This window comes from Hyperolius riggenbachi, chromosome 8 (assembly GCF_040937935.1).
Source record: "Hyperolius riggenbachi isolate aHypRig1 chromosome 8, aHypRig1.pri, whole genome shotgun sequence".
In the NCBI taxonomy this organism is placed as follows: domain Eukaryota; kingdom Metazoa; phylum Chordata; class Amphibia; order Anura; family Hyperoliidae; genus Hyperolius; species Hyperolius riggenbachi.
This window is the reverse complement of record NC_090653.1, coordinates 161,849,416-161,874,040: the sequence shown is the minus strand read 5'-3', so window position 1 is coordinate 161,874,040 and position 24,625 is coordinate 161,849,416. Positions and strand designations below refer to the sequence as shown.

The 24,625-nt window shown below is 46.5% G+C and overlaps 1 protein-coding gene across 3 annotated transcripts in view; it reads right to left on the bottom strand.

Moving 5' to 3' along the window:
- Positions 1 to 24,625, bottom strand: part of LOC137527167 (phosphatidylinositol 3,4,5-trisphosphate 5-phosphatase 2B-like) — a 212,392-nt gene that overhangs the window by 158,833 nt on the left and 28,934 nt on the right. Inside the window, exon 1 of one of the 3 annotated variants that reach the window (XM_068247637.1) lies at positions 7,259 to 7,270. The exons of the other annotated variants lie outside the window; for them this stretch is intronic. The gene's annotated coding sequence lies outside the window, so the exon portion shown is untranslated. Of the gene's footprint in view, positions 1 to 7,258; positions 7,271 to 24,625 lie in introns of those variants that run through there. 3 annotated transcript variants of the gene reach the window in all.

Genomic DNA, 24,625 nt, shown 5'->3' with positions numbered 1-24,625 from the left:
ACCAGTATAAAGTACAACACCAGCCTGCTCCCTCACATATCCCTGTTGATCCAGAGGAAGGCGAAAAAACCCTTACAAGGCATGGTCCAATTAGCCCCTACAGGGAAAAATTCCTTCCCGACTCCAGATGGCAATCAGATAAAATCACTGATCATTAGGCATTACCTAGTAATTGTAGCCATGGATGTCTTTCAACGCAAGGAAAGCATCTAAGCCCCCTTTAAATGCAGGTATAGAGTTTGCCATAACGACTTCCTGTGGCAATGCATTCCACATCTTAATCACTCTTACTGTAAAGAACCCTTTCCTAAATAAATGGCTAAAACGTTTTTCCTCCATGCGCAGATCATGTCCTCTAGTCCTTAGAGAAGGCCTAGGGACAAAAAGCTCATCCGCCAAGCTATTATATTGCCCTCTGATGTATTTATACATGTTAATTAGATCCCCTCTAAGGCGTCTTTTCTCTAGACTAAATAAACCCAGTTTATCTAACCTTTCTTGATAAGTGAGACCTTCCATCCCACGTATCAATTTTGTTGCTCGTCTCTGCACCTGCTCTAAAACTGCAATATCTTTTTTGTAATGTGGTGCCCAGAACTGAATTCCATATTCCAGATGTGGCCTTACTAGAGAGTTAAACAGGGGCAATATTATGCTAGCATCTCGAGTTTTTATTTCCCTTTTAATTCATCCCAAAATTTTGTTAGCTTTAGCTACAGCGGCTTGGCATTGAGTACGATTATTTAACTTGTTGTCAATGAGTACTCCCAAGTCCTTCTCCAAGTTTGATGCCCCCAACTGTATCCCATTTATTTTGTATGGTGCTAGACCATTAGTACGTCCAAAATGCATGACTTTACATTTGTCAACATTGAATTTCATCTGCCATGTATGTGCCCATATAGCCATCCTATCCAGATCCTGTTGCAATATGACACTATCTTCCTGAGAGTTGATGATTCTGCACAATGTTGTATCATCTGCAAAAATAGCAACATTGCTCACTACTGCATCTACTAGGTCATTAATAAATAAATTGAAGAGCACTGGACCCAGAACAGACCCCTGTGGGACCCCACTGCTAACAGTCTCCCATTTTGAGTACGATCCATTGACCACAACTCTTTGTTTTCTGTCCATTAGCCAGTTCCCTATCCATGAACACAGACTCTTCCCCAGTCCTTGCATCCTCAACTTTTGCACCAGACTTTTGTGGGGAACAGTGTCGAAGGCCTTTGCAAAGTCCAAGTATATCACATCTACAGCATTCCCAATATCCATATTAGCATTCACTACCTCATAAAAGCTGAGCATGTTAGTCAAACAGGACCTGTATTTAGTAAACCCATGTTGATGCTGAGAAATAAGATTATTTTCTACTATGAAGTCATGTATAGTATCTCTTAGTAACCCCTCAAATAGTTTGCATACAACTGATGTTAAACTTACAGGTCTATAATTTCCTGGATCTGATTTTTTGCCCTTCTTAAATAATGGGAAAACGTGGGCTGTACGCCAATCCACTGGGACTCTGCCAGTTGCAAGAGAGTCACAAAAGATAAGATAAAGGGGTTTATCTATAACTGAACTTAATTCCCTTAGGACCCGAGGATGCATGCCATCCGGGCCAGGTGCCTTGTCTATTTTTAATTTATTTAGTCTTGCCTTCACTTCTTCCTGCGTTAAGTATTTAATATTACAGTTAGAAGATTGAGACTCTTCCGCCTCTGTAGTTTGCAACAGTGCTGTTTCTTTTGTGAAGACAGAAGCAAAGAAAGCATTTAATAACTCTGCCTTACCTTGGTCATCCACCATTGAGTTCCCACCCTCATCCTTTAGGAGTCCTATACAGTCAACCTTTCTTTTTTTAGAGTTAATATACTTGTAAAACTTTTTTGGGTTAGATTTGATATCCTTAGCGATTTGTTTTTCAGTTTCAATCTTTGCCAGCCTAATTTCTTTTTTACAATTTTATTGCACTCCTTACAATTGCTTAGTGCAGCCTCGGTCCCCTCCTTTTTTAAGACCTTATAGGCATTCTTTTTCCTCTTCATTTTATCTTTAACCTTTCTATTCATCCATAGAGGCCTTTTTTTATTCCTAGATATTTTGTTTCCATATGGGATATACATACTACAATATTGATTGAGTATAAGTTTAAAAGCTTGCCATTTCCCTTCAGTGTCTTCCCCTTGTAGTACATTATCCCAGTTCACCAAACTTAGTGCCTGCCTAATTTGATTGAACTTTGCTTTTCTAAAATTCATAGTTTTAGTGGTCCCGCTGCCCCGTGGCATATCAGTCACCAGATCAAACGTTATCATGTTGTGATCACTATTTCCCAAATGTTCTTGAACCTGCACATTTGATACATTATCTGGTCTATTAGAAATGATCAGATCCAGTAACGCATTCCCCCTAGTTGGTTCCGTTACCATTTGAGTCAAGTAATTGTCCTGTAGTGCTGCCAGAAATCTGCTGCTTTTACCAGAATGGGTAGCCTTAATACTCCAGTCAATGTCTGGAAAGTTGAAGTCGCCCATAATCACGTTCCATTACGCGTTCTAGCTCTTTTTAGGCAGAAATAACGTGCAGATATGCGCTTTTTCTTCTGGCGGATATGACGTCATTTTTATGCGTTCCAGGCCTATCTGCCGTGCTCAGCAGCTGCATTTGATTGTTTTTGATTAGATTTGGGGTGTTCCACTCACGTATATAATGTGGTTTCAGTTACTATCAGTCACCACTCTCCCCTGGCCCGTCCTGCCTTTGTGTCGCATCTTTTTTACAGTGAAAGTGAGTATATATCGCTTTGTTGATCTATCTATTATTTAGTCCCTGACAGTTGTTCACTTTCTTGTTGGCTTTGTGCCATTATATTTTTCTGGGCTGAGGTTAATTGATATGTTTCATTGAGGTTTGCCCTTATTGAGCTGCTGCTATATTTTGATATATAATATAGAGTCAATTTTGATATATACTATATCCATTAATGTTATCCTTGGTAGTGAGTCCTGGCTTAGTTGTTGTCCAAATGTTGTTCTTTCTGTTTTTCATATATAGTGCAGGTATTTTTATTATCAACACTTTTACCCTTTCCTTGCGGTTTAGTCATGGGGCCCTCTTATTTTTCACAACCGCAGTTTTTCTGCGGCAATATTTCTTAGTCTCACTGCTTCTTTACATCCCCTCGGTATCTGGGATTCTACACGGTTGTCACACATTGCTGTTTTCATCTCTATCTTGGTGGTATCTTTCTCAAATATCTCTTTGATGCTGGAACCATTAATTCTCTGGTCGATGTATTTTAATGTTGTATTTTTGTATATTATATTTTAGATGTACACAATTGTTTCTGAAGGCCTGAAGAAGGGTCTACCCGAAACAAGTCAACATTCTCGTCTTATTAAACAATTGATCTTGCTATGTGATTTTTGCACCTTTTTATGGGATGTTCTTTCTAAAGATGAATCTCTCTGAAGATCTTTGAATCCATTTTTGGACGTTTTGATACATTAAATATTTAAGCTCATCTCTAAAAAAAAAAAACTTTTGTCTCTTCAAATTATTTATGTGTATATCCTTGTATCCACACTGACCCTTCCAAAGTGTGTGCAAGTCCCCTGATATGCATCTACTGCTGTTTTCTGCTACAGTGATACCTTACTGCAGCTTACACCTGCTAATCCCCTCCACCCCACCCCTCCTTTCTACGAAACAAAGTGCTCTGTCTGTACATGGATCATTCTCCTAAAACAATCACAAATTATTGTTTCAGGTCACTAAAGTTGCATGCGTGTACTGGACATTAATAAAACTATGAAATGTGATAGTTAACATTGTCTAATAAAAAGACAGCATTTTCCATTAAAAAGAACATTTCCAATGCATGCATTCATATATTATACTTATAGGCATGCATTCATATATTATACTTCATAAACTCTCTGAAGAATTCACACCAAGCACATAACATACATATCAGCTTAATATGTATGTCAGTAAAGAGATGTCATCACCACATCACAAGACATCCTCCTCTCTTCAAAAAGAAAAGAAAAAGCGGTTTTGGAGAAATAAAACTAAATGTGGCTAAATTAGGTGGTGCGCTGTTCAGTTAATAAAATTGTTTTGCATATTTTACTTTCTAAACACATCTGTGCTTTCTAAGTGTGAAAAAAACCTAAGAGCACCATCCACTGTCACGTTGGAATGGGAACACACATTTACATTCTTGGGACTTATTTTGATTATCTTTGTGAACTTGTTTTTCCTGGAAAATACTTGGGAAAAACCATCTGCAGTTTGCTTCATTCACAGGAATAAAAACGTCCACAGTGGAACACAATCGAAAAACAATCTAAACAGGGGCACTCGGGCAATTTGCAGTGTGAAGCCAGCCTCAGGGTCCTTTTACACTTGGTGCTATGCGATGCAAGATGGCTACCGTACCGCATTGCACCGCACCATTACACACATTTTACTATAGGGCAGGGATAGAGAACCTATGGCTAACTAAACGCGAACACCGCACTCATTCGCAACAGCGACCGCGGTTCTGCACGATCACCGCGCGAGAGGCGCCCAGTGATAAGCGTGCCACCCTAAGTAACCAATAATACACAAACACAAAGGTAGAGAACGTGAACGCTTGCTAACGGTTACGTCAGAGAGCCTACAGCAAGCGTCCGTACAAGACAAGACAGAGAGGAGGAGTGGCCAGCAGCAACTGCAGCTCTGGCCTACACTCCCAGAAAGAGTTCAGAAGGAACCACCTCTGCTACCGCTAGAGCAAGTGCGATCCAGACAGACAAACAGATGGGGCTACCAGTAGCAACCGCTGCTCTGGTTAGCACCCCTGAGGCAGAATACAGAAGGAGGCACTGCCACTACCACTAGGGCAAGTGCGATCCAAGCAGACGGAGCAGCCAGTAGCAACCGCAGCTCTGGCCTACACTGCCAGACACAGAATGATTTCCTGTCGACCGCCGCTGGCGACAGGACAATCGCAACGGAGAGCAGAATACAGAAGGAGGCACTGCCACTACCACTAGGGCGAGTGCGATCCAGACAGATGAACAGAAGGGGCTACCAGTAGCAACCGCTGCTCTGGTTAGCACTCCCAGACAGACAGAACGATTTCCTGTCGACCACCGCTGGCGACATGACAATCGCAGCAGAGAGACAACACAGACAAAACAGATAAAGCAACCTGACTGCACTAGAAGAGCTGCCTAGTGCAGTCCCAAGAATTACTCTAAGATAAACTTTGACAAACAGGCAAGGCTGACACTCTAGGAGTGTTTGTCAGTAACAAACCATGAAAGATGACCAGCCAAGGATTCTGGGAGAACATGGTATTTATACTGCCAGCCTTCAAAGGAGGCAGCTAGGCAATCTGCATGACAAGTGTATGCAAATTCCTCAGCAGCAGAGCAAGTCTGAGGCCTGGAACCCACTGAAATCAGCAAACGCAAAACGCAACCGCTAGCGTTTTGTCTGAGCGGTTTGCAAGCAGATTCATGCGCGTTTTCGGGCGTGTTTTGCAACATTGTATTTTTTTGCTCAGCAGTTGCGTAGCGTTTTGCGTTTCGCGTTTTTATCCTGATTGGTCCTGTGAATTATTTTTCATTTTGTTACAGTGTGCTGAACCGCAAAACGCTAGCAAAACCACTCAATTTAGGTTTTGCTGAGCGTTTCCGCTAGCGTTTCAATACTTTACACTGAAGCGCTAACGCTCCCAAAATGCTGCACGTCCTGCGTTTGCGTTTCTAGGAAACGCAAACGCTCCTGTGGAAGTTGCCCCATCCATTAACATTAGCCCAGCGTTTTGGCAAAGTGCTAGCGTATCGCAGCGCTGCCAAAACGCTGCCAGCCCTGAAACTTGCAAAGTAAAGACAGGTCGCTTTTCCAGAGACCTGCAACCCTCAGACTCAAGGAATGGTCAAACAGCTGTCTGTCTGTGCAGACAGCTGAGCGGATCATTACAGCCATTCAGGTCAGTCTCAACCAAGAATCTAGTTTGTGTACAGATGCACTGATAAAAGATTGGGAGAGCCAGATCACTGTCCCCCTCCTTACCCTGCCTGCCAGAAGTTGTTCCGTCATCCATCCAGTCTTTCTTTCTTCTCCACTGAGACAGTATGCATTGCTCTGCTCTACCAGAGGGATGTATCTGTATGGTCCTCCTTCCCCACAGTGTTGATGCAAACAAAACTACCAGATAAGATCACTGTTATGTCATGTTTGTAGGTACCTTTAAGCTTTGTAAACATGCTAGGTGGTTCTCTGCCGAGAATCTAGCGGTGCACAGAGGCCACCAATCCCCCTCTTTGGCTGGCATATCATCCCGGCCAGTCGCACAATGAGGGCATTGTTCTCCTACTCACCCCTCTGTGCCACTCCATTGTTGACCGGCCTTCCCCCTCCATAGCAACAGAATGTATCTCTAGTCTGCAGGCTAGCTACATTTGCAGTTTTTATGTGATTGAGCTTAGGTAGTGGTCTATGGGTGCACACAAAAATCGCATACCAATCTCCTTGTTATGCAATACAATACACACACACAATCGCATGAAAAATCGTTATGGAAAGCATGGTAAATCACATTTACAAAACGCAACAAATTGGGATCTGAATCACCTGCAGGATTGCGATGGCGATTTGCAGTGGAAAGGGATCTTATTCAGACAATTTATAAATAGAAAAAAGTTCAGTCTGGCTAATAGCCATATTACCGAGAGGTCTGTCATGTGTACTGGGGTCAGCAGTACCACAAAGAAACATTCATTGATGATCAGTGTTTTGATAACATTTATAAGCCCTTCAGTCCCATCTAAAAGACATCTTTAAAGAACTGAAGGAGAGATGTTAAAAAAAATTGATCCTGACTCCCTAGAAAGATATCTATTATTATTATTATTATTACTACGTAAGACTTTATGTTCAAGACATAAACTATCCATACAGATATGGTGTATGGTAGTTCAGCTAGTTACAGCTTGAAGTTTAATAGGTCAGCATAAACAATGTACCAAGGCTTGCAAAAACACTGCCATGTTACTATTGTTCTTGCAATGTCCTGGAAACTCATTTCCTAACTGTGTAGGTTCAGAGTCGATAAAGAACACAATGAGATCATGTTAAAAATACACTGTACACCCCAATTAGGTTTGTAAAGTAAAAGGTGCATTCAGATGTGTGTATAAATGGGCTCAATGATCTAAAATGGTTCTGGAAAGCGTGGACCTGTGCTCACCTGCAGTCTTGCTGTTTATTGCCATGAAGTTTTCTTACCTCTGCTAATCAAGCTGCTGTAGGTGCTCTGTACAAAGAAGGGCTGTGTAGGAAGGAAGATACGTTCTTATAACCACAATAATGTGGCTTTGACACAAGTGTAACAATTGTGCAGTAAAGAACTTTTCTTAAAGTCCCAGTTCAACCTCATGATTTTGATTCACATTGAGTGGAATATGTCTAAATATGCAATGCACAAAGGTTTGTCCTTCGCATATAAATCATTTATACGTTATTGCTTTCTTTATTACTTGCCTGATTTGGGGTTGCAGTGGTAACCTCTAGTCTCAGATGCACCTTAGGTAGACTGAAAAGTATTCTATGTTCTGTCCAAACTCCTCCACCTATTCCCATAATTACCCCCAATAAAGTATTCATGTAGGAACTGGGGAAAGGGAGAGGGCATCAGCCAGTTTTTCCTGCATCCACGGCAGGGAGCAGAGGGAGGAGGTGGACATGACATGATCAGATGTTTGCTCAGTGCAGAGGAAAAATCTCCTACTCTCCTAACAGCTCTATACTTTCTGCTCTGGGTGATTTTACTGACTTTTCTCAACAAGAGTTAGCATTTATAAGGTGCTGGTTTTTAAATCTGCTTAAAGCAAATTTCTGCCATGCTTTTCATACCTAAATGCCATTGTTTTACTAACACACATTGCCAGCCTTGCTGTACAGAGCTGCAGAATGTATTGTCTTTGTGTCATGTAGGTTGACAACCATAGGGTAATGAGTAAACTTCTCTGTGTTAGGAGATCTGCTCCATTTTGTGCATACTGTTGATTTATTTGATACATCCTTGAGTTAGCATATACCTTAAGCAGGGGTCTAGTCCTGGGAAAAGAGATGAGTGGACTCCCCAAAAATTCCTATGGCGCACCACAAAATGGGCGTGGTCCAGCATAATGTGGGCGTGGTCATGGGTGGGGACAAATATACGTGACTTTAGCAGTGATGTAAAAGGTCTGCCGGGGAAGTTTGAGCTCTGTTATAGTGTATCCCCCAAAAATAGATGTAATCTGACAGCATTTCACCAAAAAGACACATAATCTGGTAGAAGTTCCTCCAAAATACAAATACTATGGCAGTGGTTCCCCTAAAATAGACAATGTGACAGCAGTAGTTTCCCCAACATACACATAATCTGGAAGCAGTTCCCCAAAATACGCGAACGTTGGGAGTGGATCACCCAAAATACACGTAACACCCAAAATACGTGTAATCTGGCAGCAGTGGTCCCCCAACCATACACAATCTGGCAGCAGTTCCCCAAAATACACGTAATCTGGCAGCAGCCGTTCCCCTAACATACACATAATCTGGCAGCTGTTCCCCAAAATACAATTAGTCTGTTAACAGCGGTTCCCCAAAAATGCAGATAATCGGACAGCAGTTCCCCCAAAATAGGTACCCCCAGCATAGGTAGCCAGGTCTATAGGTGTCCCCAGTTTAAAGTAGCCATGAGTACAGTAGTCCCTATTATATGTAGCCAGAGGTATAGGTGCCTAGTATATATAGCTAAGCCAGGGGTATATGTGCCTAGTATATGTAGTCAGGGGTATAGTAGTCCCCAGTATATGTAGCCAGAGGTATAGGTGTCCAGTATATGTAGCCAGGGGTATATGTGCCCAGTATATGTAGTCAGGGGTATAGTAGTACCCAGTATATGTAGCCAGAGGTATAGGTGCCCAGTATATGTAGCCACGGGTATAGGTGTCCAGTATATAAAGTCAGGGGTATAGTAGTCCCCAGTATATGTAGCCAGTGGTATAGGTGTCCAGTTTATGTAGCCAGGGGTATAGGTGCCCAGTATATGTAGTCAGGGGTATAGTAGTCCCCAGTATATGTAGCCAGAGGTCAGGGGCGTAGGGATAGCCATAGCAGGCATAGCAACTGCTATGGGGCCCTCCACCACTAGGGGGCCCAGACCCAACTGCAGAGGACTTCATATTTATATAAGTAAAATGAATACTTAACAATAACCATCTCCCTATACCCTCCTTCCCTCTCAAAACATGCAGCCATATGGACGCATCCCTTCCCTCCCCCCTTGCTAAGTGGAGCAGGCATGAAAATGGGGACTATTCCCACCAGTGGCATATGTATACCTCCCTGGCCACCCACCAATAAATGTATAGTTCGGCCAGGGAGGAGTGGCTGCTGCTGTTGCACTGCACTGTGCGGATCCAGGCAGCATGATTCATGACAGTTCTTCCCTTTCCGTAAGTTTTACTTTGTAGTTTGTTACTCTGCTCTCCTCATTTCACTTGCTAGATTATCTGGCAGCTAATAAACCCTTTCTGTGCACTGTGTCTTATCTCCTTTCCTTCGTGGCAGCTATTCACCCTTTCACTGCTGCACTTTCTTTGATCCAAATCCAAAAAAGCTTTATTGGCAGGACCAGATACATTTAGCATTGCCAAAGCAAAACAAAACATTAACATGGGGGGGGGGGGGGGGGATTTGGGGAATAAGGGAAGGATATAGGTAAACAGTCCATAGGAGTGTGGAGGATGTAATGGATGGTATGGGGGATGATATATATAGTCCATAGGGGAGGGGGTATAGGTATACAGTCCATAGGGGAGGGGAGTATGGGGTTATACAGTCCATGTGGTATCATGTTCCTCTCATTTGGTGGCAGGCAGTGATATATCGGGCTGCTATTTGCACAGTTTTTCCTCTTCCCCCAGTAGGATATAGAGTTTTCTCTCCTCATCTGTGGAGTTGAAATCTGGGATGTGGGCGGAGAGTCTCTGGAAGTGGGCGGTCCTCAGCGGTGTATATTTGCTGCAGTGTAGCAGGAAGTGGGCCTCATCCTCCAGGACCCCCTGGTCACATTGCCTGCACAGTCTCTCCTCCCGGGGCTTCAATGTCTGTCTGTGTCGCCCTGTCTCTATCTCCAGGTTGTGGGCGCTCAGACGGTACAGGCTCAAGGCCTGTCTGTCTTTGTGGTGGTGTAGCCTCTCCAGATATGGAGCCATTGTGTACTCCCTCTGTAGTGATTTATAGACAGCGAGTTTCTGGGAGTTCTTTATGTCCCTTTCCTCTAGGTATCGGTCCTTGCAGCTTTCTATCATTCCTTTTATTTGGGCTTTTGTCAGCCTGTGTTGGTGGTCTTGGCTGGCTGTTGACGCTTTGTTTCAAAGCGTGTGGTATGGCCTCGCCACCCTGGCTCAGTGAGGCTTTATGGTGGTAAGTGCTGGGGCTGCTGCTCTGTATATGCGCCCAGTATGAGAGCGCCCTCTGCTGGATAGTCAGCCATAGTGGGAATCTGCCTAGCTCTGCCCGGCAAGCTGAGTTTGAAGTGCTGCTATGGACTTGGAGAAGATACTTGCAGAACTCTAGATGGAAAATTTCTGTTGGGCTGGAGTCCCATTTTGATTGGTATGGGTAGGTGACCGGGCCCCATATCTCACTGCTATAGAGCAGGATTGGGGTGATGATGCTGTTGAATATCTTAACCCAGACTCTCACCGGTGGTTTTAGGTGGTAAAGTTGCCTTCTGATGGCATAAAACGTTCTGCAGGCTTTTTCCTTCAGGGCCTCTACTGCTGGTTTAAAGCTCCCCGTTTGGTTAATTTCCAGCCCCAGGTAGGTGTAACTGTTTGTGGTCTCCAGTGGGCAGCCATTTAATATAAATGAGGAGGTGGGCGTTTTTAGATTTTTCCTCTGGAACACCATCACTTTTGTCTTCTTTGGGTTGATGGGCAGTGCTAATGTGGTGCATGTTATAATTTAAGTAGGCCTCAGTTATTTGGACTGAGTTAGTCAAAAAGGCTTGATGAGCAGACCTGCCCTTTAAGGGGATTTTCTTTTAGAGAGAAAATCTGCAGTTCTGTCAGCAGAACTAGAACATACCAAGAAGCTGTTCTCTGAACAAGGCCGCAGGTCTCCCTGACCTGGGCATGGAACAATAAACATCAGCCATGTTTGGTAAATATCCACATTCCTGCATGTATGTCAAATGTCTCATTGATTATTAATTGAGTAGGTGTGTATGATGACACCACAAGTGGGTCCACCAATAGACGGATATAGGGGATGGCGAAGATGATGTCATATTTAACTCTTTCCTAGTCGGTATTAAATCCGGAAGGAGCTATGGAGAGGGCATTCTGCTCTTTACTTTCGCACTAGCTAGCAAGGCTGACTGGGACCTCTAAGCATGTTCTTCCTTTCTGTAATCTGATATAATGTATGCTGTACATAGGTAGTTTAGTGTAACGTAGTTAGGAAGAAGGTACCTGATTGACTTCAGCAGGGAGTCTAATCAAGAGCTTGTAACGCAACATGAAGATTGGCATGGCCAGGATATGATGTACTGTATCTATCTGTATTTCTGTGACTTGAATAAATAACGTAAACCAGTGGTGCTCAAATACCCCTTTTCAAAATTCGAGTTAGGTCGAATTCGAATAGTAAATTATTCGAGGTCAGTCGAATATTCGAGTCGAATAATTTTTACTATTCGATTCGACCTCGGAATTCGAGCTCACTATTCGAGTCGGTATTCGAGCTCATTATTCGAGCTGACTATTCGAAATGGCCTTAAATAGCTTCCAACACTTGTTTTGAGGGTGAATGATGCAAGAAACCTCTTTTTTTCCAAGTAACAACAGCAAGTGATTATGTGGGGATGTTCCTTTAAAAAAAAAAAGTTGAAAAGAGAAGTTGTGTCCAGAAATTTGTTCAGTACTGTATATACTTCTTCTTCTTCTTCTTTATCTTCTATATCTTCTTCTTCTTCTTCTTCTATATCTTCTTCTTCTATATCTTCTTCTTCTATATCTTCTTCTATATCTTCTTCTTCTTTTATATTGTCTTCTTCTTCTTCTTCATCTTCTTCATCATCATCTTCTTCATCTTCTTTTTCTTCATCTTCTTCATCTTCATCTTCTTCTTCATCTTCTTCATCTTCTTCTTCATCTTCTTCATCTTCTTCATCTTCTTCTTCTTCATCTTCTTCATCTTCATCTTCTTCATCTTCTTCATCTTCTTCTTCTTCTTCATCTTCTTCTTCTTCTTCATCTTCTTCTTCATCTTCTTCATCTTCTTCTTCATCTTCTTCATCTTCTTCATCTTCTTCTTCATCTTCTTCATCTTCTTCATCTTCTTCTTCTTCTTCATCTTCTTCTTCTTCTTCATCATCTTCTTCTTCTTCATCATCTTCTTCGTCTTCATCTTCTTCATCTTCATCTTCTTCATCTTCTTCATCTTCTTCTTCTTCATCATCTTCATCTTCTTCTTCTTCTTCTTCATCTTCTTCTTCTTCATCTTCTTCTTCTTCATCTTCTTCATCTTCTTCATCTTCTTCATCTTCTTCATCTTCTTCATCTTCTTCATCTTCTTCATCTTCTTCATCTTCTTCTTCTTCATCTTCTTCTCCTTTTTCTTCTTCTTCTTCTTCTTCTTCTTCTTCTTCTTCTTCTTCTTCTTCTTCTTCTTCTTCTTCTTCTTCATCTTCTTCTTCTTCAATATCGTCTTCTTCTGCACTTATTTCTCTTTTCAAATTTTTTTTTTTAAAGAAATGCAGCTATTTTTGAGCGTAACAAATAGCTGGTGGCGCACGCATGTTGGAAGCGCCATTGTATGTGCTCCCTGGCAGTGGAAACACACAGACAGCAGGAGGTAAATTCAGCAGCAGGAGGAGGAGGATGAGTGTGTGGCAGCAGGCAGTCAATGAGGCAGGCAGCGTGACATAATAGCCCTGGTACCTAGCGGTGATACCAGGGCTGTAAATAAACACAGCAGGCAGGAGGTCCCAGACAGCGGTCGTGCAGCCCACATTGTGTCCAATACACAACTGGGACAACACAGTTTTCAACCCGGGCACCTCAGAAAAATTAAACCTTTTTTTTTTTTGGTTTTTTTGGTTTTGTTTTTACAACAAATTACACAGATATAGCTATTTTTTGACGTAATAGCTGGTGGCAGAGTGGCAGCAGAAGGTAAATCTGTGTACCCTGGCAGTGGGAAACACAGACAGACAGACAGCAGCAGCAGCAGGAGGAATGGAGGAGTAATTATGTGTGCAGCTATTGTTTGACGTAATAGCTGGTGGCAGACTGGCAGCAGAAGGTAATTCTGTGTACCCTGGCAGTGGGAAACACAGACAGACAGCAGCAGCAGGAGGAATGGAGGAGTAGTGTGAGTGTGGCAGCAGGCAGGCAGCGTGACATAATAGCCCTGGTACCTAGCGGTGATACCAGGCCGTAAATGAACACAACAGGAGGTCCCAGACAGCGGTCGTGCAGCCCACATCGTGTCCAATACACAACTGGGACAACACAGTTTTCAACCCGGGCACCTCAGAAAAATTAAACCTTTTTTTTTTTGTTTTTTTTGTTTTGTTTTTACAACCAATTACACAGATATAGCTATTTTTTGACGTAATAGCTGGTGGCAGAGTGGCAGCAGAAGGTAAATCTGTGTACCCTGGCAGTGGGAAACACAGACAGACAGCAGCAGCAGCAGGAGGAATGGAGGAGTAATGTGAGCAGCTATTGTTTGACGTAATAGCTGGTGGCAGAGTGGCAGCAGAAGCTAATTCTGTGTACCCTGGCAGTGGGAAACACAGACAGACAGCAGCATCAGCAGGAGGAATGGAGGAGTAGTGTGAGTGTGGCAGCAGGTAGGCAGCGTGACATAATAGCCCTGGTACCTAGCGGTGATACCAGGCCGTAAATGAACACAACAGGAGGTCCCAGACAGCGGTCGTGCAGCCCACATTGTGTCCAATACACAACTGGGACAACACAGTTTTCAACCCGGGCACCTCAGAAAAATTAAACCTTTTTTTGGGGGGTTTTTTTTGTTTTGTTTTTACAACCAATTACACAGATATAGCTATTTTTTGACGTAATAGCTGGTGGCAGAGTGGCAGCAGAAGGTAAATCTGTGTACCCTGGCAGTGGGAAACACAGACAGACAACAGCAGCAGCAGGAGGAATGGAGGAGTAATGTGAGCAGCTATTGTTTGACGTAATAGCTGGTGGCAGAGTGGCAGCAGAAGCTAATTCTGTGTACCCTGGCAGTGGGAAACACAGACAGACAGCAGCATCAGCAGGAGGAATGGAGGAGTAGTGTGAGTGTGGCAGCAGGTAGGCAGCGTGACATAATAGCCCTGGTACCTAGCGGTGATACCAGGCCGTAAATGAACACAACAGGAGGTCCCAGACAGCGGTCGTGCAGCCCACATCGTGTCCAATACACAACTGGGACAACACAGTTTTCAACCCGGGCACCTCAGAAAAATTAAACCTTTTTTTTTTTTTGGTTTTTTTTGTTTTGTTTTTACAACCAATTACACAGATATAGCTATTTTTTGACGTAATAGCTGGTGGCAGAGTGGCAGCAGAAGGTAAATCTGTGTACCCTGGCAGTGGGAAACACAGACAGACAGCAGCAGCAGCAGGAGGAATGGAGGAGTAATGTGAGCAGCTATTGTTTGACGTAATAGCTGGTGGCAGACTGGCAGCAGAAGGTAATTCTGTGTACCCTGGCAGTGGGAAACACAGACAGACAGCAGCAGCAGGAGGAATGGAGGAGTAGTGTGAGTGTGGCAGCAGGCAGGCAGCGTGACATAATAGCCCTGGTACCTAGCGGTGATACCAGGCCGTAAATGAACACAACAGGAGGTCCCAGACAGCGGTCGTGCAGCCCACATCGTGTCCAATACACAACTGGGACAACACAGTTTTCAACCCGGGCACCTCAGAAAAATTAAACCTTTTTTTTTTTTAATGGTTTTTTGGTTTTGTTTGTAAAACAAATTACACAGATATATAGCTATTGTTTGACGTAATAGCTGGTGGCAGAGTGGCAGCAGAAGGTAAATCTGTGTACCCTGGCAGTGGGAAACACAGACAGACAGCAGAAGGGCAGTACACAGCAGCCCACTGTAGGTGTAAAATGTGTGGCTGCAGGCGACGTAATAGTCAAAGTGAACCAGGCTGGCTTAGTGAGCAGGAGCCAGGAGGTGGTAAAGGGTGGTAAGGCACATTAACGATGGTTCTTAGCCAGTTCATGTCCCCCTCTCGCCGACAACAGGGGCCAGGAACTCGCCTTCCACCCACGCCTGGTTCATCTTGAGAAACGTCAGTCTGTCCACAGACTTGTGAGACAGACGTGAGCGTTTCTCGGTGACCACACCACCAGCTGCACTGAAGCAGCGCTCGGACAGCACGCTGGAAGGGGGGCAGGACAGCACTTCCAGGGCGTACTGCGCCAGCTCGCTCCAGATCTCCAGGCGCTTGACCCAATACTCCATGGGATCAACAGGGGCATCGCTGTCAAGCCCGCTGTAGGACCCCATGTAGTCAGCCACCATGCGGGTCAGGCGCTGGCTGTGACCGGTGGAGGATGCTGCTGCATGCACCTCCTCTCTTGTCACTGCTGCCGGAGCCTCTACAGTCCTGTAGAGCTCATGGCTGAGAGACAGCAGGTCTGTGGGGCGCTTGCTGCTGGATGCAGGCACCTGCTGCTGCCTCTGTGCTGGCTGCTGGACAGTGGGGGTGGAAGGCTGGGGGAAGGCTTCCTCCAAGCGCTCAACAAGGGCCTGCTGCAAGCTCCTTATTTGTTGCGCTGGGTCTCCTCCTGCAGGCGGCAGGAACTGGCTCAACTTCCCCTTGAGGCGTGGGTCCAACATCATGCTGATCCAGATGTCCTCCCTCTGCTTCATCTGGATCACCCTGGGGTCTCTGCGCAGGCACGTCAGCATGTGCGCTGCCATTGGGAAGAGGCGGGCCACGTCTGCTGGCACATCGACGGCAGTGCTGCTGTCCTCATCCTCCTCCTCTGCCTCGTCAGCCTCATCCTCTCTCCACCCCCGCACCAACTCAGCTGCACTGTGCTGCTCCCCCTCATCACCAGCAAGGTCAGGGACCTCCACCAAGTCCTCCTCCTCCTCCCCCTCAGAGGTGGACTGTGCAGCTGCTTGCCGCTCCTGCTGGTCCAAGGCTGCCGCTCCCTGTTCCAGCAAAGCATCGAGGGCCCTGTTCAGCAGACAAACCAGGGGCACCCACTCGCAGACCATAGCATGGTCCCTGCTCACCATGTTAGTGGCCTGCAGAAAGGGAGCCAGCACTAAGCACACCTGCTGCATGTGCCTCCAGTCATCATCGGGGACGATGGACGGGATGTTGCTGGTCTTGTCCCTTCTCTGAGCGGCGGAAACAGTGGCCAGGGCAAGGTACTGGTTGACAGCGTGCTTCTGTTCAACCAGACGCTCCAACATCGCCAGGGTGGAGTTCCAGCGAGTCGGAACGTCAATGATCAGCCGATGGCGTGGCAGATCCAGCTCCTTTTGCACGTCTTCCAGGCTCGCACAGGCTGCAGCCGAGCGCCGGAAGTGACGCACAACGTTCCTTGCCGTTTCCAGCAGTTCGCCCATCCCCTGGTAGGTGCGCAAGAACTTCTGCACCACCAGGTTCAGCACGTGGGCAAGACAGGGGATGTGGGTCAGGTTTCCCCTGTCTATTGCGGCAACCAGATTGGCCCCATTGTCGGCCACCACCTCTCCGACTCTGAGGCCTCTGGGGGTCAGCCAAATCCTCTCCTGCTCCTGGAGTTTGGCCAACACATGGGTTGCCGTCAGCTTGGTCTTCCTAAGGCTGACCAAGTGCAGCAGCGCTTGGCAGTGGCGGGCCTTCACGCTGCTGCTGAGGCGGGGGGTTTGGCCAGGTGTGCCGGAGGATGGCAGAGGATCGGAGGAACCTGCTGCAGTTCCCCTGACCCTGCGGGGTGGCACCACCCACTGTGTTGCTGCTGCTGCTGTGCCCGCTGCTGCTCTCCCATCCTCACCCCCTTCCACCAAGCTGACCCAGTGGACAGTGAAGGACAGGTAGCGGCCTGTCCCGAAGCGGCTGCTCCAGGAGTCCATGGTGACGTGGACCCTTTCACCAACCGCGTGCTCCAGCCCTCGCTCCACATTGGCCATCACAAAGCGGTGCAGTGCAGGAATGGCCTTGCGGGAGAAAAAGTGTCTGCTGGGGAGCTGCCAGTCTGGGGCTGCGCAAGCAAGCAGCGCACGAATGTCGCTCCCCTCCTGCACGAGCGTGTACGGCAGGAGTTGGGAGCACATGGCCCGTGCCAGCAAGCCGTTCAGCTGCCGCACGCGACGGCTGCTGGGAGGCAGAGCCCTAACCACCCCCTGGAAGGTCTCGCTCAAAAGGCTCTGGCGTGGCCTTTTGCTGGCACGGGAATCAGCAGACACAGCGGAGGAGGCCACTGAGGACTGGCTGCCAGAACAGGCCTCAGTGTCGGCGGCAGGAGTTGCAGAGGGGGGAGGAGCAGTGCGTTTCCGCACTCCTGCTGGTGCTGCTGGAGGAGCAGGAGGGCGGGTGGCTGCTGTTGCTGCTGCTGCTGAAGGCTGTGCAGTGATGGGTGTGGTGCCACTGCCAGCACCAGATGCCTTCAGTCTCTGGAACTCCTCATGCTGGTGGAAATGTTTCGCAGCAAGGTGGTTGATGAGCGAGCTGGTGCTGAACTTTAAGGGGTCTGCACCTCTGCTCAACTTCCGCTGACAGTGGTTGCAAGTGGCGTACTTGCTGTACACAGTGGGCATGGTGAAATATCGCCAGATTGGTGACAGAAACATCCCCCTACGGCATGGAAGCGCTGCTGCCTGTCTCCCTGTGGTGGTTGGGGGGGGGGCTTGGGGGGCTTGGGTGCGGCTGGTGGTGGTACTGGCAGATGCTGCTGCTGCTGCTGCTGAGCCTGAGACACCAGCAGGCTGTGGGACCTGCCTACTGCTGCCAATGCTTGCAATGATGCGCCTCCTTGCAAGGCCTACAAGAGCATCCTCCTCCTCCTCCTCAGAGCTGCTGAGGACGACATCCCCTGGAGGTGGTGGCACCCAGTCTCTGTCTGTCACCGGGTCATCATCATCCTCCCCCTCCTGAAACATGTCCTGCTGGGATGATGACCCCCCAAACTCCTCTCCTGATGCATGGATGGGCTGCTTGACTGTCGCCACAGTCTTGCTGTCCAATCCCTCATCCCCCAAAGTGCCCATCAGCATCTCCTCCTCAAAATCGCCAACAACAGCAGACAATACCCTGATGGTGCCTGGGGTAAAAATACTGCTGAGTGACAGGTCGCCAACTTGTGACGGTGAACTGGCCTCCTCCCCAGACCCTGCTGGGCGGCTGCTGCGAACAGGGGTGGTGGTGGTGGTGGTGGTGAGGGTGGAGGCCTCGGATGCAGAGCTGATGGCGGGCTGCTCATCCTCCGTCATGAGTTGCACCACAGTGTCTGCATGCTTTTCCTCAATGGGACGTTTCCGACCCGGCTGGAGGAAAATCGGAGCAGGTGCTACACGCTGCTGCTGCTGTGTCTCTGCAGCGTGAGTTGCAGATGCTCCTGCTGGGCGGCGCCCAAGGCGTCCACGGCCAGTGGCTATGGGAGGAATGTTAGCCACTGACGCAGCTGCTGCTGCTGCGGAACTGTGCATGGTGGCGCGGCCGCGGCCTGCCACAATGCTGCTCCCTCTCCTCCTGATTCCCTTGCTGCCCTTCCCCTTGCCCAAACTGCGCTGGCTGCCACTTCCAGACATCTTCGATGTTTTGGGCGTATAGACAAAAGTTTTTTAAAAGGGCGGGTGAAAAGTGGGGTACTTTAATGGAGTGGGTTGGTGGGTGAGGTGACTGAGTGAGTGTCCCTAGTACAGTAAGTAAGTAGTAACAGTCAGGAAGTACAACTAGCAGTTACAATAATCAGTAGTAATCACAAGTAAATTTAGTGTGTGTACACTACAGACAGTGAGTGCACGCACGCACGCGCAAACACGCGCAGGAGCTAGCCTATGAACAGTGACTGAGTGAGTGTCCCTAGTACAGTAAGTAAGTAAGTAGTAACAGTCAGTAAGTACAACTAACTAATTACAATAATGAATCAGTTATCAGAAGGAAATAGAGTGTGTGTAGTGTGTGTACACAGACAGTGAGTGCACACACGCAGGAGCTAGTAGCCTATGAACAGTGACTGAGTGTCCTAGACTCCTAGTACAGTAAGTAGTAACAGTAAGTACAACTAACTAATTACAATAATCAATTACAATAATCAATCAGTTATCAGAAGGAAATAGAGTGTGTGTAGTGTGTACACAGAAAGTGAGTGCACACACGCAGGAGCTAGTAGCCTATGAACAGTGACTGAGTGTCCTAGACTCCTAGTACAGTAAGAGTAAGTAGTAACAGTAAGTACAAACAACTAACTAATTACAATAATCAATCAGTTATCAGAAGGAAATAGAGTGTGTGTAGTGTGTGTACACAGACAGTGAGTGCACACACGCAGGAGCTAGTAGACTATGAACAGTGACTGAGTGTCCTAGACTCCTAGTACAGTAAGAGTAAGTAGTAACAGTAAGTACAACTAACTAATTACAATAAGCAATCAGTTATCAGAAGGAAATAGAGTGTGTGTAGTGTGTGTACACAGACAGTGAGTGCACACACGCAGGAGCTAGTAGCCTATGAACAGTGACTGAGTGTCCTAGACTCCTAGTACAGTAAGAGTAAGTAGTAACAGTAAGTACAAACAACTAACTAATTACAATAATCAATCAGTTATCAGAAGGAAATAGAGTGTGTGTAGTGTGTACACAGACAGTGAGTGCACACACGCAGGAGCTAGTAGCCTATGAACAGTGACTGAGTGTCCTAGACTCCTAGTACAGTAAGTAGTAACAGTAAGTACAACTAACTAATTACAATAATCAATTACAATAATCAATCAGTTATCAGAAGGAAATAGAGTGTGTGTAGTGTGTACACAGAAAGTGAGTGCACACACGCAGGAGCAGCTAGTAGCCTATGAACAGTGACAGTGAGTGTCCTAGTACAGTTACAGTATATAACTACAATACTAATACAATCAGTAGTAAAGGACAGCAGAAATACTGGTATAGAATAGAGAGAAATAAACAGAGGACAGGAGGACAGCTGCCCACACAGGCAAGGCCCTGAGGCCTAAAGCTGTAAGCCTGCAGCAGCTGGCCTGTCTCTATGTAACACAAATGCTACTAACTAAAATACAATGTCTAACTAACTAACAACAATATAGGTGTGTATAGGAGGTGTATGTGAGCAAAAACGCTAGGTAAATGACCACAATAGAGCTCTTGCTAAGCCAAAGCACAAAGGAGCAACTCTCTCTCTGTACAAGTCTCAGGCAAGCACGGAGAAACGGAACATGGCGGCCGCTATTTATAGGGTAGGGGCTGGCCAGGGTCCCCCTCTGTGATTGGCTGCCGTCAGAGGGCCTGGGAGCCCTCTGATTGGCTCTAAGGACATCAATCTGGGCTATGACGCTATTCGAGCTCGGTACCGAGCTCGAATAGCGCCGTTTGCTCGAATAGCTCGAATAGTGAATGGGCTATTCGAGTGTACTCGAATAGCCCATTCGAATAGCTACAGCTATTCGGAGCTCGAATACCGAGCTCGAATAGCTGGAAAAGAGCTCGAATATTCGAGCTACTCGAATATTGAAGAAGCCTGAGAAAGTCTATCTCCTGCTTGCTGTGTGGAGAGTCAAGTGATCTCACAATCTGTGAGACGGTGGTGTCGAAGCAAGGTGATATAGAACAGTTTATAACAATGGTGCCGATTTAAACCCTGATTGAACACTGTCTAGCAGTACCAGCAGACAGGGGCCGGCGCCGAAGGTGTTTTTAAGATATTCCACAGCAAAACAAGCGGAATAGACGGACGCGGACTGTAAAGCTTATCAAGCAGATACTGATAAGTGGTGTGGAGAGTGTGCGGGAGCCAAGCACACGGCAGCAATTCGAGAAAATCAGCGGCGAAACTCTTGGACGTTACACTGTGACTGCATTGTGCACTGCAGTTACCAGCCTAAAGATGGATCGGACGGAATCCTCTGTGGCCAGCTGGCAACATGCTGCGAGAGGTCGATCCGCTGTGGGGGGAGAGAGAGCCCCCACAGAAAATTCCGGTGTCCATTCAGTTTCGTGGGAGAACCGTTGCGGAATGCTGATGAATTGCGAAGAGTCTGCAGATCAGGCACGTATGATTTACGTTGTTATATGGTGTTATCTGTGTTGTATTGGGTGCTATAACAAGGAGAGGATAATGTGTTAATTGCAGTGTGGAGGCTGCGGGCTTCTCATCTCTCCCGTGCGTGGTGGGAGGGGTGAGGATAAATACATAGAGCTGTTTTCAGAGTTTATGCGCTTTGATTGTTTCTTAGGATTCAATGTTCCTGTGTTGCAGATGGGTTTTTTTCTTTCTCTCTGGGTTGTTTTGTTTTTCTCTCTCCCTGTCCAGAGACTGGGCAGGATGACAGATAAGGGGGGGGGGGTCCCCCGCGGCAGAGGGAAACCAACAGTGTTAGTGGTGGACAGGGGAGAGAGGTAGCCGAGTAGACAGGAGAGGGAAGGAGAGAACAGTTGTAATACTTAGAAGTACGTTTTTTTCTCGGTGAGCTGTTTTTTTTTCTTTTCTCTTTTTTTTCGGGGTGGCTGTGTAAGCAAGTTTATAGCTACAGCTGAGATAATGGGTGAGGTTTTTGTTTCTTTCCTCCGTGCGTTTCCAGTCAGAGCTGCTAACATGTTTGTAAATGTCTGCATCTGTTATGTTGGGTAGCCAGCTCGTCTGTTGTTCGTCTCAGAAGTACTAGCTGTTAATGTGGTTTGGAGTTATGGCTGAGATAAGCTGCAGATGATTTGTGTAGAGAGGGAGTTTTCCGTGTCCCTGGGTGAATAATTGCAGCTGGGACAGTGTTTTCTCCGGTTTTGAAGACAGTGTGTGTGGCGGAAAGCTGATTTTTTGTTTTTCTCTGCACTGTGTATCGAGGCTGTGTAATCGTGCATAAAATGTATGTTTTGTGTGAGTTTGTTTTCTCTCCTAAGGTTTATAGGATCGAGAGGCTGCTATGGGAGCAGCCATCTTAGCTGGCAGTCCAGGACTCAAAATGGCGGCAGTGGAGAGGGCCCGCCCCCAAGAGTCATGGCTCCCACACGTCATGGCAGGGGGGAGGAGGGGCTGGGGGATCCACGTCACGTCAGGCTGTGCTCGCGGCTCCGGGCAGAGCAGCTGAAAGGGAGGGGGGTAGAAATACAGAGACATTCTACTGAGTGTCTCGGTTCTCAAAGTATTCCCCCAGAAGTTTTCCCTGGGTCCATGGAAAGGAGTGCCAGAATATGTGCACCAAGCTATTACTGTAAGACTAGCATGGTCATGGATAGGAAATGTTTCCCAGCTGGGTGCAGGGAGACAATGAACAGCGCAGATCAGGACTGGGTCTGTACTGAGTTGCTTATGGGATTATTCCTGTAAGTGGGGCACCTTAATGGGTGTTGCAGCATGAGTTCCCAACAGTGCAGCAAGGGGGTGCCGGAGTTGGAAAAAAGGGAGTTGACCAATCCGGGTTTCCGTTGCCGCTGCTGCAGAGCGGTAACATTTTTTTCCGGTTTTTGTCGTGGACAGGGCCAGAGCTTGACTAAGAGGTCTATGCTGGGCTGGGGCTGGTTTTTTTGTGCGTTTTTTCGTCCACTGATTGGTCAAATGTTTTTTCCAGCTCCTATCAAGTGTAGCACAAAGAACAAGAACTGACAGCAGTTCATGGGGCAATTATACAAATGAAAGAATTGCCATGTACAGAGTGACAGTGTCTCAGTACGGTGTTTGCCATATGACTACCTACCACGTGGGCATTCAGGGATCTGCATACAGGCATGTGACGCTGGTATGCTTAGCCCTGCACCCTGTGTAGGTTAAGTGCAAAGTGCTCCTTCCTACAGGGAGGCAGCCATTTTTTTGTAGTTTAGGTAGTGGCACGGCAAACATTGATCAGAGGGTACAACACACAGAACTTCTAGCAGAGCTGGTATCGCGATGAAGTTCTAGATAAGTTAATGCGAAAATGAGTAAGAGCATTGCAGGCTCACCTGCAAAGCAGCAACAGGTGTGGCATCCGTAATCTGTGCATGCGATGGCCGCGCATGGACAGATGGGGGGGGATGTGGAAGGAGCTGCAATGAGGTGAGAGCTTCCAGAGGTGAAGTCCGCGGGAGCATATTTTAAACAGGTAAGTACTGAGGATAGTACGGAGGTAGGGAGGTGAAGTTTAACTCCAATCTACCAAAAAGAGTAAACAGAGTTCATGACATGAGAACCATAAGGCAACGAGATCAATTACGATGTATATATTGATCAATTTAAAGTGTACAGAGTACAAGCCGCAGGGCGAATCCCAAATCATTAATAAGAATTGATTTGTTTGTATTTTGATTTCAGGAGTTGGGCAATATGGAATCGAGACAGCTGCAGTGCTGGCAGCAAAGATGGAGATGTCAGTCGGATAAGCGAAAGGTTCCAGATGCCAATCTAAGTTTGGAGAAACACGAGATTCCTGAAATTGGAAAGAGACTAAAACACGAGATTCCTGAAATTGGAAAGAGACTAAAACACGAGATTCCTGAGATCGGAAAACGTCTAAAAAAACTGACTGAGCAAAGCATAGTGCAAATTGCTAATGTTTTTCTTTCCCAAGGTGGTGCTTTTATAATGAAGAGTACCGTGCTGATGGTGATCCTAGGTTGCCGTTTCGTCCTAGGAGAATGAAGAGAGGACATTCTCATGTATAATAAGGGGTTAATGAGAATGCAAGGCCCAAACATGTTAATGTTTGGTGACAAAGGTACTAATCCTTTCACACCTCCCTCCGCTTGGCACAGATGGACCATGCAGGAACGGAGGAAAAGAGCACTTGTGCCAGGAGAAAACAAATTTCATGGCACTATGTGGGTGAAAGGTCTGAAGGGTCAGGTGTGCGGGCAGTGGGAATTGAATGGCAGTGTAAATCGGCTATTGAATGCCACACTCCCAGAATCGATGCACCGATCCAAAGGTTTGTTAAAAGGTACATTGCAGTACAATGGGTACATGCAAAAGGTGGAGTGTGTGATTCAGGGGTACCTTGTCTTGGTTATGCAGAGTGAGATGGTTCCAGATTGGAGAGGAACGAGCAGGAGGCGTCAATTCTCCTACCGGAGAGACGCAGGGAACAACATCACACTCTGGAGCTACCAACAGAGAGTGCCTCTGAAACAACTATACACACGTAAAGGCTGGAAAGCCGAGGGTTGGTGGTTCTCGAAACAAGAAGTAAAAATCGAGATCAAGCCACATTTCCAGGTGACAAAGAGGGTGGGGAGAGCGGTCCCAGGGGGAGGGAAAGCCAACACAGGGAACCCCATTCACACCACACGGGTCACCACAGGGGACGATATTACACAGTCCATATGCAGCCACTTATCCTCATGCTAGTTGGGTAAGTGAAGAGGTACTCTTAATGGAAAGATTGC